General features: G+C 37.7%; 1 pseudogene; it reads right to left on the bottom strand.

Moving 5' to 3' along the window:
- Positions 1–6,563: 6,563 nt before the first annotated feature.
- On the bottom strand, positions 6,564–7,415 carry LOC102433112 (annotated as a pseudogene).
- Positions 7,416–13,239: the final 5,824 nt, after the last annotated feature.

Genomic DNA, 13,239 nt, shown 5'->3' with positions numbered 1-13,239 from the left:
TATCACCTGGTTTTATATTTAAGCAAATCTATAAATTTCAGAGGACATATGTCAAGCAGCTTTCTTTTCTGCAAAGCGAGCAAAGGGAACTGCAAAGGACAAAAATACCATAATCCTAGGCTCACAGAACATTCTTCCAAAAACTGACATTTTATTTCATTCTGTTAGTGACATTATATTTTATTCCCAAGTTAAGCCTGGGAGTTCTGAATCTCAACAAACTTCTAAATGGGTTTCAAGATACTAAAGGACATTTTCCACAGGCATTTCCAATCTTTGTGAATAGATCACTCGCATTGCCACCCTCATTGACTTCAAAAATTGGAAGGCACTCTTTTTCCTCCCTCATTAGGGCTAGAGGTGGGCAGGATGGTAACTGGAGAATGTGGGATACTTATGGACATCTGTGAGCCTGTAGGAATGTACTGGTCCTAAGCTGTATTTGCAGATGATTCCTCTCTAACAGGAGTTTGAACTGACAATGAGAGATATTTAATGCAGTTTTGGTTCAGTTTCATCCATAGTCACAATTTTAGCACAGGGAAAAATATAACTCAATATATTTTTGCCATTACTAGTGATTTACAAAAGTAAAATACAGAAGACAGAAACTAGTAAGTAGGAGGGAAAAGGGAAAGAGTAGGGTTGATAACAAATTTAATATTATAAAATATAGATTCTAGAAACAGATATACAAGTGTACTATATAAAGCTATAAAGGCTACAATAAATGAAATAATATTAACGATTTGATTTTCTTGGGTAGGGAAGTTTTGAAGAAATGTAGAGATATGTTATCAAAAAGCTCACCAATCATAACAGGAATCAAATGGGTAATGTTTAAAATGATGAAGTAGGTAATATTGATATTAACATATTTTTTAGAGTTATGGAATAAGGCACCAGAAAAGCTAAAACCAAAAACAATTAAAGGTGCCTCCCCCCCCCCCTCAGAAGCATGACTATTGGTGAGGGAGAATGAGACAGTATTATTGCTTTTTATTTTGCTCTCTTTTGTATTAATTATTTCTATAAGCTGTATGTGTGGAATTTTAAAATTTAAATTACAAGACAGTGTTTATCTTGGCAATGAGGTCGTGAATCAGATACTATCATACAGTGATGTGGAACTATATACTACCATTACTTTTTAGGAGAAAATTTGTCGTTTTTATAAACTTTTCTTTTATTATTGATTGATTGAGAGAGAGAGAGAGAGAGAGAGAGAGAGAGAGAAGAAGAAGAAGAAGAAGAAGAAGAAGAAGAAGAAGAAGAAGAAGAAGAAGAAGAAGAAGTCAGAGAGAGAGAGAGAGAGAGAGAGAGAGAAACATCAATTTGCTGTTCCACATATTTATGCATTCATTGGTTATTCCTTGTATATGCCCTGACTGTGGATCAAACCCACAACCCTTGGCATGTCAGGATGATGCTGTAACCAACTGAGGTACCAGGCAAGGGCTAACATATACAGGTATTTTTTAATGTGACTTCTGATCTCCTCCCATCACGAGATAGAATATATTTCCCACATTATTTTATTTTATTACTAAAGACACAGTGCATGAAATTCATGCAGGGGTAGGGTCCCTAGGCCTGGCCAGCAATCAGGGTCAATTGGGGCTTTCCGGCTGCCAGCCAGGGCCTCCCTTCCCGGTAAAAACTCTTGGACAAAGCAATTGGTATCTCTTTGTCTTTGTTTGATAATCATTGTGTTTGAGGACCTTCAGATTAGACTGGTTCTCTATGAGAATGTCTTCCATATTAGACCTTAATAGAAGACAAAATTATTTTGAAGTATTCCCTTACATATGACCTAGTGAATATACAAATGGGAAGAAGATGGGACTACAATAAATTGGCTAGATTAATAGTCTATTTCAGTCTTACTTGATTTGATGGAAATAACTGAGAATAAGCATTCAGGTGGTAGTCTACAAAAATAAACTTTAAAATAATTTTGTAGAACATGTTACATTTATATTCATGTGATTATATGGAAGAAAACTATATTAATTTGCAAGGCCAGAGAATAAATAATTATCAGAGTAGTGATTGGAGTGATTAATAAAAATGCTTTATTTCTAAAGTTGTCCATATTTTAATGTTGTTGATGTTTTTTAATCCTTACCTGAGGATATTTTTCCATTGATTTTTAGAGAGAGTGGAAGAGAGAGGGAAAGACAGAAAGAAATATCGATGTGAGAGAAACACATCAAGTGGTTGCCTCCTGCATGAGCCCTGACCAGGGCTTGGGCTGGGGAGAAGCCTGCAAATGAGGTACGTGCCCTTGACTGTAATTGAACACAGGACCCTTTGGTCTGCAGGCCAACTCTCTATCCCCTGAGCCAAACCAGCTAGGGCCATATTTTAGTGTTTTTAAATATACACCACGATATTCAGAAGCTGAACAAATGCTATTTAGAAAAAACATTCTAATATTTACAAAAATTAATAGTAACACAGAAGTACACATTTTTAAAATTTAGAACAGTTTCCATTAACATTTCTAAAGTATCACTTTAATAATTCTATTTAGTTGGAAATAAATACAAAAATTAATATTTGATATAGTGGCATAATTTTAGAGGCGTGACTTTCAAATAAAGAGTCATGAAAAATTTCTAGAAGATAAATTCAGTGGTCACAACCAGAGAGTTTTTTTTTAAATGAAATGGAATGGAATAGGATAAAAATATTAAAATTCACTTTCAAGTTTCATAAAACTTTTACTCCAGTTAGATAAATAAAGAAACACACAAATGTATTTTATAGTTCATAGTCTGAACGCTATTCCTTGCTGTGGGTTCCAATAAAAAAAGTTGAAATTTCCTTATTTAGAAGACAACGGACCTTTACATTTTATGGAGGATCTGTGTGTGTGTGTGTGTGTGTGTGTGTGTGCCCATTATTTGATAGTAGTATTATGTATATCTTTTAAGAAAATGTCTGGTAAATGGTGCAAATAGTCAAATCATCTTTAATCTATATAAAAATCTATAATTTTTTCCTAGAGAATTACATTTGATATTTGTTTTTAAATGCATGGCAGATGCTTTATTGCTGGTTGCTCAGTGCCTGCTAATGCACCATGTGGAGATTATTATAGTACACGCTGAGCAAGTAGTCAGCTGGAGAACACTGGCAGAGAAATGGGTACCTCATGAATAAACATTTGCTTAAAGATCACATTATGTGTGACCACTTTTTGCAGCTGCTATGGTTAGGTCTTTCTTATAAATTAAAACAAAACCAAAGTGAAAAGTGCAAGATCATTTGTGTTTATAGATGATAAAATTTATGTAGCTATGGAACATAGCTGTGTGATGGTGTTATCCGAATACCCTAAGATTAGAATGATATCACATTCCTCTGAGATTTTTGGCTGCCTATCATCTTTTCTAGGTCAAATCCTCAGGCGAGTAATGCAACGAATTACAAAGTATAGGAGTAAATGAAAAGATAGAAGTCAATGATAAAGTTATGACTGTCCTAAAATACTTCTACTCCTGAAGAAGCATTTGAAGGTTAAATTTCACTCGTAAGAAAACAGCTTTGTATTATATTGATTTTGAGTGACTTTCAGCAAGGTAAAATCTATAGGTGCTTGCTGGTAGGAGGAAGTAAAATTTAGGACAGCACAAGAAATAAGCACATTTATATTCATGAACAAATTTATTCTTTTTCTTTACATAATGATGAGAATTTTGAATATCTTTTCAATAACAAATGCATTAGCATTGTGGGCATGAGGAAGTATTACAAAAATGGCTTATAATTTTACATGCAGTTTCTCAATGTAATTTCTAGATCTTTTGAATTTTAGCTTTTATGGGAGATTATTATTTTTTATTTTTATTGCATTTATTGGGGTGACATTAGTTAATAAAATTATGTAGGTTTCAGGTGTTCTCCTTTATCCCAGTGCTCACATTCTTAATCTTTTTCTTCTTTGCTTTTTGTTTTATTTTATTGCAATTGGAGAAAATATTATCATTTTAGTTCATTTTTTCTTCTGCATCATACATGTATTCACATTGCATTTTCTTATACTCCAGTAATAACAAATATAAATTTTCTGGAAATATTTCCTATCCAATTATTTCACTTAAAGGATTAGATGCTGAAAAGAAAAATGAATAAATAAATAAAGTGAGCATTTTTTTCTTAAATATAGCACTGTTTACAAAAATATATAAAATACCTACAAATAAACTTAGCATAGAATATGAAGGATCTATGCACTTAAAATTGCAATGATTATTAAAAGAGATTGAAAAAGACACAAAAAAATCAAAAGATATTAATATTCATATTTGGAAGAATCGGCATAATTAAAATGGCCATATTACCTAAAGCAATATACAGATTTAATGAAATTACAACTCAACTGTAATTAAATAATTGACATGTCCAGAAACACACACTAAAGGTTGGTTCCCTCACACTCCTGGTCTTCACTGTTGTATTAGACATCTGGGAAGAGAAACTGAGACATTTAAGATAGTTAAAGAGTGACAGCCCCTTGGAACTCAACCCACAAAGCAACACAATAGCCACTACACAATATCCCTGTAAATTTGTTCAGACTCTGAGGGTCTAAAGTTCAACTCAGAGGTTCCTTATGAGATTCCAGCAAAGCAGATTAAGAGAGCCTATGTGATCAATTGCTACTCTTTTTGTGTTCATGTAAATTATCAGGCCAAATTGAAGCTGGATTTAATGCCGCAAATAAATTGGTTCTAATTTGGCTTTTGGATAAAAATGAGGATGATTTTAGGGGGAAACTGTGCTTCGATATAATTTATAATAAATAGTTGCAGATATTAGACTCTCAGTTAATTAATTTCAAAATTTTATTTGTCACTCATAAGCTGACCTGAATCTTCGATTTATTCCTTTCTCTATTAGGCATACTATAGCTCCTAGTCCCAATTTTTACAACTTTATTTTTGTCATGTCACATTTTATCTTCTGTCACTGTGTTTCTCTTACTCCCATTTAAATAACTCTTTGGGATGTTACATATGCAATTCCTTGGATAAGAGCCAAGACTTTCATTGGTTCCACCACCCATTCATGGTCTTAAAGCTTTCATTGAGAATTTCAGCAAGTCTTCCAGCTAGGTAATTAAAACCTTTCCTCCCTTTCTCTATTCTCCTTGAAATTTGTCAAGAGCAAATGAAAAATCTTGTCTTCTCTACAAAAATTTGTGTAATTTGGATTATGTCATGGTCTTTATGAGTATGGTCTTTTATATGATGTGTGTTTGTGCATTATATGTGGTGTAATATTCCTTATTGGCATAAAGAAAGTAAATATATATATATATAGCAGGATCACATGGTCTTGGAAAATATTTAAAACCAGTTGAAGTTTGGCCCAGGCCAGTGTTTCTCAGTGGTTAGATTGTCAGCCCATTCATCAAAGGGTCATGGATTCAATCCAGTCAAGGGCACGTACCTGGGTTGCAGGTTTGCTCCATCCCCAACCCAAGTCAGGGCACCAGGGTGCATGTGGGAGGCAACCAATCTTTGTTTCTCTCTCACATTGAAATTTCTTTCTCTGTTTCTCTCTCTCCCCTCCTCCCTCCCTCCTTTCCATTCTCTCTAAAACTAAATGAAAAGAAAAATTCTTAGGTGAGCATTAACAACAACAAAAAACTGGTTTAAGTTTGATTGATGCCTTTAGAGTTATTACCATAAAATGTTTGTTTTACCCAGGTTTAAAAAAAGTTTGTTATGATCTTTCATTGAGTATGTTTTATAACCTTCCCAAGATTTAAATTTTAAGAGACTTTTTCTTAAACCTAGAGATGACTTGGAGTTATTTCAATAGACCACTGGAATACCTCAAGGATTTTTTCTCTCTCCTTAAAAGAACTAGAAGCCCAGTGCATGAAAATTTGTGCACTGGAGGCAAGTGGGGCGGAGGGTCCCTAAGCCCGGCCTGTGCCCTTTTGCAGTCAGAGAGCCCTCAGGGATGTCCGACTGATGGCTTAGGCCTGCTGCAGGGAGTGGGCCTGAGCCGCAGCTGGATATCCTTAGCGCTGCCATGGAGGCGGAGAGGCTCCCACCACCACTGCTGCACCCACAGCCATCAGCCCGGCTTGTGGCTGAGCGGAGCTCCCCCTGTGAGAATGCACTGACCACCAGGGGGCAGCTCCTGCATTGAGTGTCTGCCCCCTGGTGGTCAGTGCACATCATAGCAACCAGTCATTCCTGGTTGTTCTGTCATTAGGATCAATTTGCATATTAACCTTTTATTATATAGGACTAGAGGCCTGGTGCACAAAAATTTGTGCACTCGGGTGGGACCCTCAGCCCGGCCTGTGCCCTCTCGCAGTCTGGGGCCCCTCGGGGGCCCCTTCCCCTGGCTGCTGCCACCAGTTTTCCTCCGGGGCCCAACCCAGGCCTTCTCTCTTCGCCAGAAGGGGCCGGCGCGGTGGGCAAGGGGCTTAGCTCTTTGCTTGCTGCGCTGGCCCTGGAGGTGAGGCCGAGGCCAGCATGGCAGGCGAGGGACTTAGCTTTTTTTTTTTTTCCGAGGAGAGCATGGGGTTCGTTTTTTGGGGGGGTCAGTCAAAGGGGGGGCTGGCTAGGGTGGGGTAGGGCAGCAGCTTTTCTGGCCCCTGAGAAACCCAACTTGAGTCCAGGGCCACGTCCGCTTCGAAGTCAAAGTCTTCCTCCACCTTTATCTGCACGGGGGCCAGCTCCAGAGTCAGTGGGACTCCGGCCTGGCGCCCTTCCCGTGGCGCTTGCCACCTCTTCCGCCTGCTGGACCCCTCACCAGGGGCTGGGTTGCTGGCTTCTGTGGGCGCTGGTGTCTTCCTGGGCTGGGACAGCCCCTCTTTCTCCGGAGGCTCATTCTCAGCATTGCCTGGGGTGGGGGCATCTGTGCCCTGGCTGCCCTCATCCTCCAGTAAGATGGTGAACTGTCTGGCCCTGTAGTCATTGCCGTAGGAGTCCAGCACCCTCATGAGGAACCTCTGCTCCTGCTGGAGTCTCCGTGTTATCCTCTGTACTTGATGGAGCCTGTTCAGGACTTGCTCATTCACCTGCTCTATCTCCCTGCAGCACCGACCCAGCGCCTGGTACTTCCTGCGATTGAGTTCCCATTGGCACTGCAGCCGCCAGCCTTGGGCTGTCTCCTCCTCTTCGTCTCACTCCTGGAGGCTGGAGCTGCCCAGATCCCCAGACACGAACTCCACTTCAGTCTCAAGCTCGCTCTCCAGGATGTGACCACCCAACAGCAGAGGCAACGCCAGCTCCGAGCCGGGAGGTGCTGAGAACTCCTCAAAGCCCACATCTGCCATGGTCCCCTCTCTCTGCTCCAGCTCCATTTCTCCCCGGCTCCCAGCGCAGAACTTCCAACCTTGCAAACCTCTAGGTAAAAGTGGCTCACAAAACGACACGCCCCATCCGATTGGCACAGGCACCAGGGTCCCGGCAGCTAAGCCTCCTGGGAGTTGTAGTTCTCTATTTCTGGCTCACCTCCCTCACCCCACCCCCACCCTGAGTCCTTGCTGAAAGGCCTGCTCGCTGGTCTAACGCCTCCGCCAGGCATCTGAGTCACCTCCGTCTTTATTCCGGTCCCGACACCACGCTGTCTGACCACGGAGACTCTCTGCTTGGGAGGCCCGGTCTTCTCCGCGGACTCTCCACTGGCCCCGGGGGCCTGGTGGAGGCCGGCCCGGCGGGCTTCTCTCTTTGCTCTTCGCTCACCACTCCGGCCTTCGCTTGCTGCTCCTGTGCCTACATATGCAAATTAACCGCCATCTTTGCTGGCGGTTAACCGCCATCTTTCTTGGCAGTTAATTTGCATATCGTCCTGATTAGCCAATGGGAAGCATAGCGAAGGTACGGTCAATTACCCTTTTTGTCTTTTATTAGATAGGATAAGTGTTAATCTAAGTATATTTGATATGCTTGAAACATGGGAAATTTTCCAAATAAAAAATACCAATAACTACATTCTATTTGTATAGAACAAATAGTGGATGCTTTAGAGCAGCGATGGCAAACCTTTTGAGCTCGGTGTGTCAGCATTTTGAAAAACCCTAACTTAACTCTGGTGCCATGTCACATATAGAATTTTTTTATATTTGCAACCATAGTAAAACAAAGACTTATATTTTTGATATTTATTTTATATATTTAAATGCCATTTATCAAAGAAAAATCAACCAAAAAAATGAGTTCGTGTGTCACCTCTGACACATGTGTCATTGGTTCGCCATCACTGCTCTAGAGAGTATATAAAAATTTCCAAGAGTCTATGAAGTTCTGATATGCAGTCTGCTATAATTCTAATTGTTATCTTGGAATGTTATATCTTACAGAAAAGGAAAGTTCTTTATCAATTGCAGATCTATAACAATGCCATTTTAAGTTTATCATTTATAGACAGTCATTGTTTTACTCTGATGCATTTGCAAATATCTTACATCTTTAGAAAGATCAATGAAAAGTACTCTGACTTATTCTAAATTACAAGTTTCTAAGCAGGTCACATCTTTTAACTAGATGAAGATTTATAGAACTTGAATAACTGGATTCATGGAAATTCTGGCAAATAATCAGGATAAACAAAAATTGATTATATGGGACTGAATGAACTGAAAGTAAATATTATTTTTATGACTGTTCAAAATATTGCTGATTTTTAAGTGTTTTTGTCTTCCAGATATAAGAAAAGGTGTTTTTTCTCCCTAGAGCAATTTGGTAAATTATACTCTCAAGCAATACTGAAGCATTTATATTTTTCTCCCTACCTAATCTGTCCATAATTTTGTAACTCTTAATGAGTACTATTATTTTCATGCCAATATGTTTGTTTGCATGCATCCAATAAGAATCTGTTCTCTTTATAATAAGATTCAATTGTAAACTGGTTTTATTAACTAAGACTTTGCTGGAATGTCATGATTGAGAGAGACAAAGGGAAGTTACAAGTTACCCAGACATTTCAAGGGCGTGTTATCATAAATACAAAAAGACAGACAGGCTCAGTTAAGGTAAAGGTTGACCTTGTCAGTGAAGATACTGGCCTAGGACGTTACTGCCCACCATAACTACTTTAGTTAAAGTTTAATTTCAGACCATCCTTTGTGGTTACTTTAGGTCTCTGAGTTTGCAAGACCACCATGCAGGCCTCCCCTGAGCCTGTCAGGTCAGCACGTGGCCCCTTTCATACACAATAGGTTGATGCACAACCACTGAGCCACGCAGCCAGGCTGGTCATGTGATTTTTGATAAAGGTACCAAAACCATTCAATGGGGGAAAGGAATAATGTCTTTTCAATAACTGGATTTGGGAAAATTATATATTCACATTCCAAATAATGAAGTTATATTACATTCCTAAATATCATCCAAAAATCACCTCAAAATAGATTGAAGACCTAAACATAAGTACTAAAATTATAAAACTCTTAGAATAAAACATATGGGAAATAATAAGTTGGACTTGATTAAAATTTAAAACAGCTCAATTAAAGACACTCAAAAGAATGAGAAGACAAGCCACAGACAGGGATGAAATATTTGCAAATAAAATATCTGTTATCCAAAATAAACAAAGAACTCTTACAACTCATCAATTTGAAAATAAACAATCTGATTTTAAAGTGTGCAAAAGAAATGAAGAGATAATTCACCAAAGATAATACACAGATAGCAAATAAGCATATGAAAAGATATTCAATATTCCATCTGATTAGGAAATTGTAAATTTAAAAAATGAGATACCACTATACCTAGTAGAATGGTCACAGTCTAAAGCTCTGACACCAGATGCTGGCAAGGATATGAAACAAGATCTCTCATTCATTGCTTGGGCAAATACAAAATGGTGCAGCTAATTTTTAAAACAGTTTTGCATTTTCTTACAAAATTGAACATATTTTACCATACCATATGAATCAACAACCATGCTCCTTGGTATTTACCTAGAAGAGTTGAAAACTTATGACAACACAAAACCCACACAAGTATTTATGACAGCTTTGTTCATAGTTGCCAAAACTTGTAATCAACCAAGAAGTCTTTCAGTAGGCTAATAGATAAATAAACTGTAGTACATCTAAACAATGGAATATTATTCAACACTAAAAAGAAATGAGCTATTATAGCATGAAAATATGTGGAGGAACCTTAAATGCATATTACTAGATGAAAGAAGCCAATCTGCAAAGGCTACATGCTGTTGGATTCCAATTATATGATTTTTTTCCCTTTTTTTTTTTGTTGTTAATCCTCACCCAAGGATATTTTTCCACTGAATTTTAGAGAGTGGAAGGGAGGGGGAGCGACAGAGGAAGAGAAACATTGATGTGAGAGAGACACATCAATTGGGTGCCTCCCACATGAACCCAACTGGGGCAGGGTGTTGGGGATCAATCCTGCAACCTGGGTACATGCCCTTGACCCAGAATAGAACCCAGGACCCTTCAGTCCTTGGGCTGATGCTCTATCACTGAGCCAAACCAGCCAGGGCCTAATTATATGAGATTCTGAAAGAGGCAAAACTAGAAAGAAGATCAGTGGTTGCCAGGTGTTGGGGGTAGGGAAGGATGAACAGGCAGAGTACAGAGGAGTTTTAGGGCCATGGAACTGTTTTGTATGATATTACAATGGCAGATTTATATAATTATACCTTTGTCAAAAATCATAGAATGATACAGATGTGGTACATTTATACAATGGGATACTATTCAGCCATGAGAAAGGATGAAATACCACCATTTGGGACAACATGGATAAATCTTGAGAATATCATGCTAAGAAAATTAAGTCAGAAAAAGTCAAGAACCATGTTTTCACTCATATGTGGGATATAAAACTAAAAGCAACAATTGAACAAACATGAACAACAAAGAAACAAAATCTCATAAACACAGACAACAGTATGGTGGTTACCAGAGCGATGGGGGTAGGGGTTAGTAAAGGGTAAAGGGGATCAAATATAGATGATTTGACTTTTGGTGGTGAACACACAATGCAATATACAGATCATATATCATACAATTGTACACTTAAAACCTATATAATCGTATTAACCAGTGTCGTCCCAATAAATTTAATAAAAAATAAAAAAATCATCGAATGTATACCAAGGTTGAACACTAATATAAACTTTGAGTGATAGTTATGTGTCAAGGTCTGGGGATAAGGGATATCAATAATGAGAGACATTTTGAATGTTTGGCGATAGGCGATATATGGCAACTTTCAGAGTTTTGCACAGAATTTTGCTGTGAACCTCAAACTGCTATAAAAATAAAGCTTATTGATTAATAAAAAGTCAGTATACCAGGAATACATTTGTAAGAAATAGTTGCAGCATAGAAAAGAAAAGAGGTAAGATACCCAGAAGATATAAAATACCTCAACTATACAAAAAGTCTCTTGTCATGAGAAGGAACAATACAATAGAAGAAAATGGATAAAGTCTATGAAGAATTATTAATTTTCCTGCACATTAGTTGTTAGGTCAGTATTTTCTCTCTTAAAATGCAAGATAGCTGAATTCCTGTGTACTACTAAGTACTACTAATGTTTTAGCCTGAAATTGTGAGTGAGCAGGTCTGCATAGACAGCTTATATTACCCCCAATTTCATTCTGAATTTAGGCTTAATAAGGAAAAATTTATTAAGTGGACTAATATCCATTTTTTCTCCTATTCCAGGAGGAAGGCTCAGGAAATAAATTGAGGCAGGTGACTAGATCTTATTTCTTGTACAAATTGTAGTATGATATTAATAGCTGAGCAGAGACTGTCAGTGGAATATCTAGGGAGAAGTAATTTTAACTGTTTGATAATTGGCTTACTTATTTCAAAATTAAGCAATTCTCTTGATTTATTCTGCTTTACTCTGTACAGATACAAGAGCTGTGGAAATGATGGGCTTTGGCACTTTTTATTCATTCATAAATTTTTTAAAGTAGTTTTTGGCACTAAGAATAAAATATATTTACACAAAGAGAGACACACATGTATATATACACATACATACCCAAGCATATGAATACATACCTGCATACAGGCATATGTCATTGTAGGTCTGTGTATGGAACAGAAATAATGAAACATTAAAAAATCATATAATTATCTTAAAACTGGGAAATTTAAAAAATGGTTAATGTTTGCATTAAATAAATATTAAATGGTTATAGGTGTTTTCTATTGCTTTAACTTAAGTAATACTACATGCAAAAGAAAGTGGCCCATAAATTATATTCTAAATTTTGCTACAAATAGGTAATTTCTTTATAATGTCCCAACCCATATTTTATATTTTAGTTTCATCAATTTTCCAAGCACGATTTTATTACATCCCACATATTACACTGATATTTACTTTAGGATTTTATCCTCCACAAGTTTCATTATCACTGCTGTATGATGTATTCTTTAATACAATATACACTCGGGACAGCATACCTCTACTGTGATTGTTTATTCAGATAACTGTTCTTTTTCAAAGCACACCAGAATGCAATTTTGAATGGACTTGGGTAATATGCTAATTAGATCAGACCTCTTCTGGACATCATCCCGGACAAAGCCAGGGTTGGGGGAAGCCAGCTGGGGTCCCGGGTGCCTGTGGCCGTCTGGAGGGAGGGAAGCCTGGGTCCCGGGTGCCAGAGGGAAGCCAGTGCGGTGCTGGCAGCCGGGTGAAGGAAGGCCTACTCTTGCACGAATTTTTGTGCACCGGGCCTCTAGTAAGAAATATAATTAGTTCCCTTTTAATCTATTACATATACTTTTTCTTCAAAATGGAGGGAGTGCGTAAGTCAACATATGACAACTTATTCCTCTTTTTTTTTAAAAAAATGTTTTTATTGACTTCAGAGAGAAAGAGGGAGAAAAAGAGAAACATCAGTAATGAGAGAATCATGGATTGGCTACCTTCTGTACACTCCCTACTGAGGATCAAGTCCACAATCCGGGCATGTGCTCTGACCAGGAATCAAATCCTGACCTCCTGGTTCATGGGTTGATGTTCAACCACTGAGCCACACCAGCCAGTTAACAACTTATTCTTATCTTTCAGCATTTGGTTTTATATTCTTCTTCACCCACAAATTGATAGAGAAAAATTCAAATAAATTGGAGGGAAAATGCATGAGAAAATAATTTCCCCTAAAAAATAAAATGTTTATAAAAGTGTTAGAAAACAATAGAAATGGAAACTCCAATAATTGCATATTTCACAAGAAACATTTAAAAATTATCTTTCA

The sequence above is a fragment of the Myotis lucifugus genome, unplaced genomic scaffold (genome assembly GCF_000147115.1).
Source record: "Myotis lucifugus unplaced genomic scaffold, Myoluc2.0 scaffold_13, whole genome shotgun sequence".
NCBI lineage: Eukaryota > Metazoa > Chordata > Mammalia > Chiroptera > Vespertilionidae > Myotis > Myotis lucifugus.
This window is presented reverse-complemented; position numbering and strand designations above follow the sequence as displayed.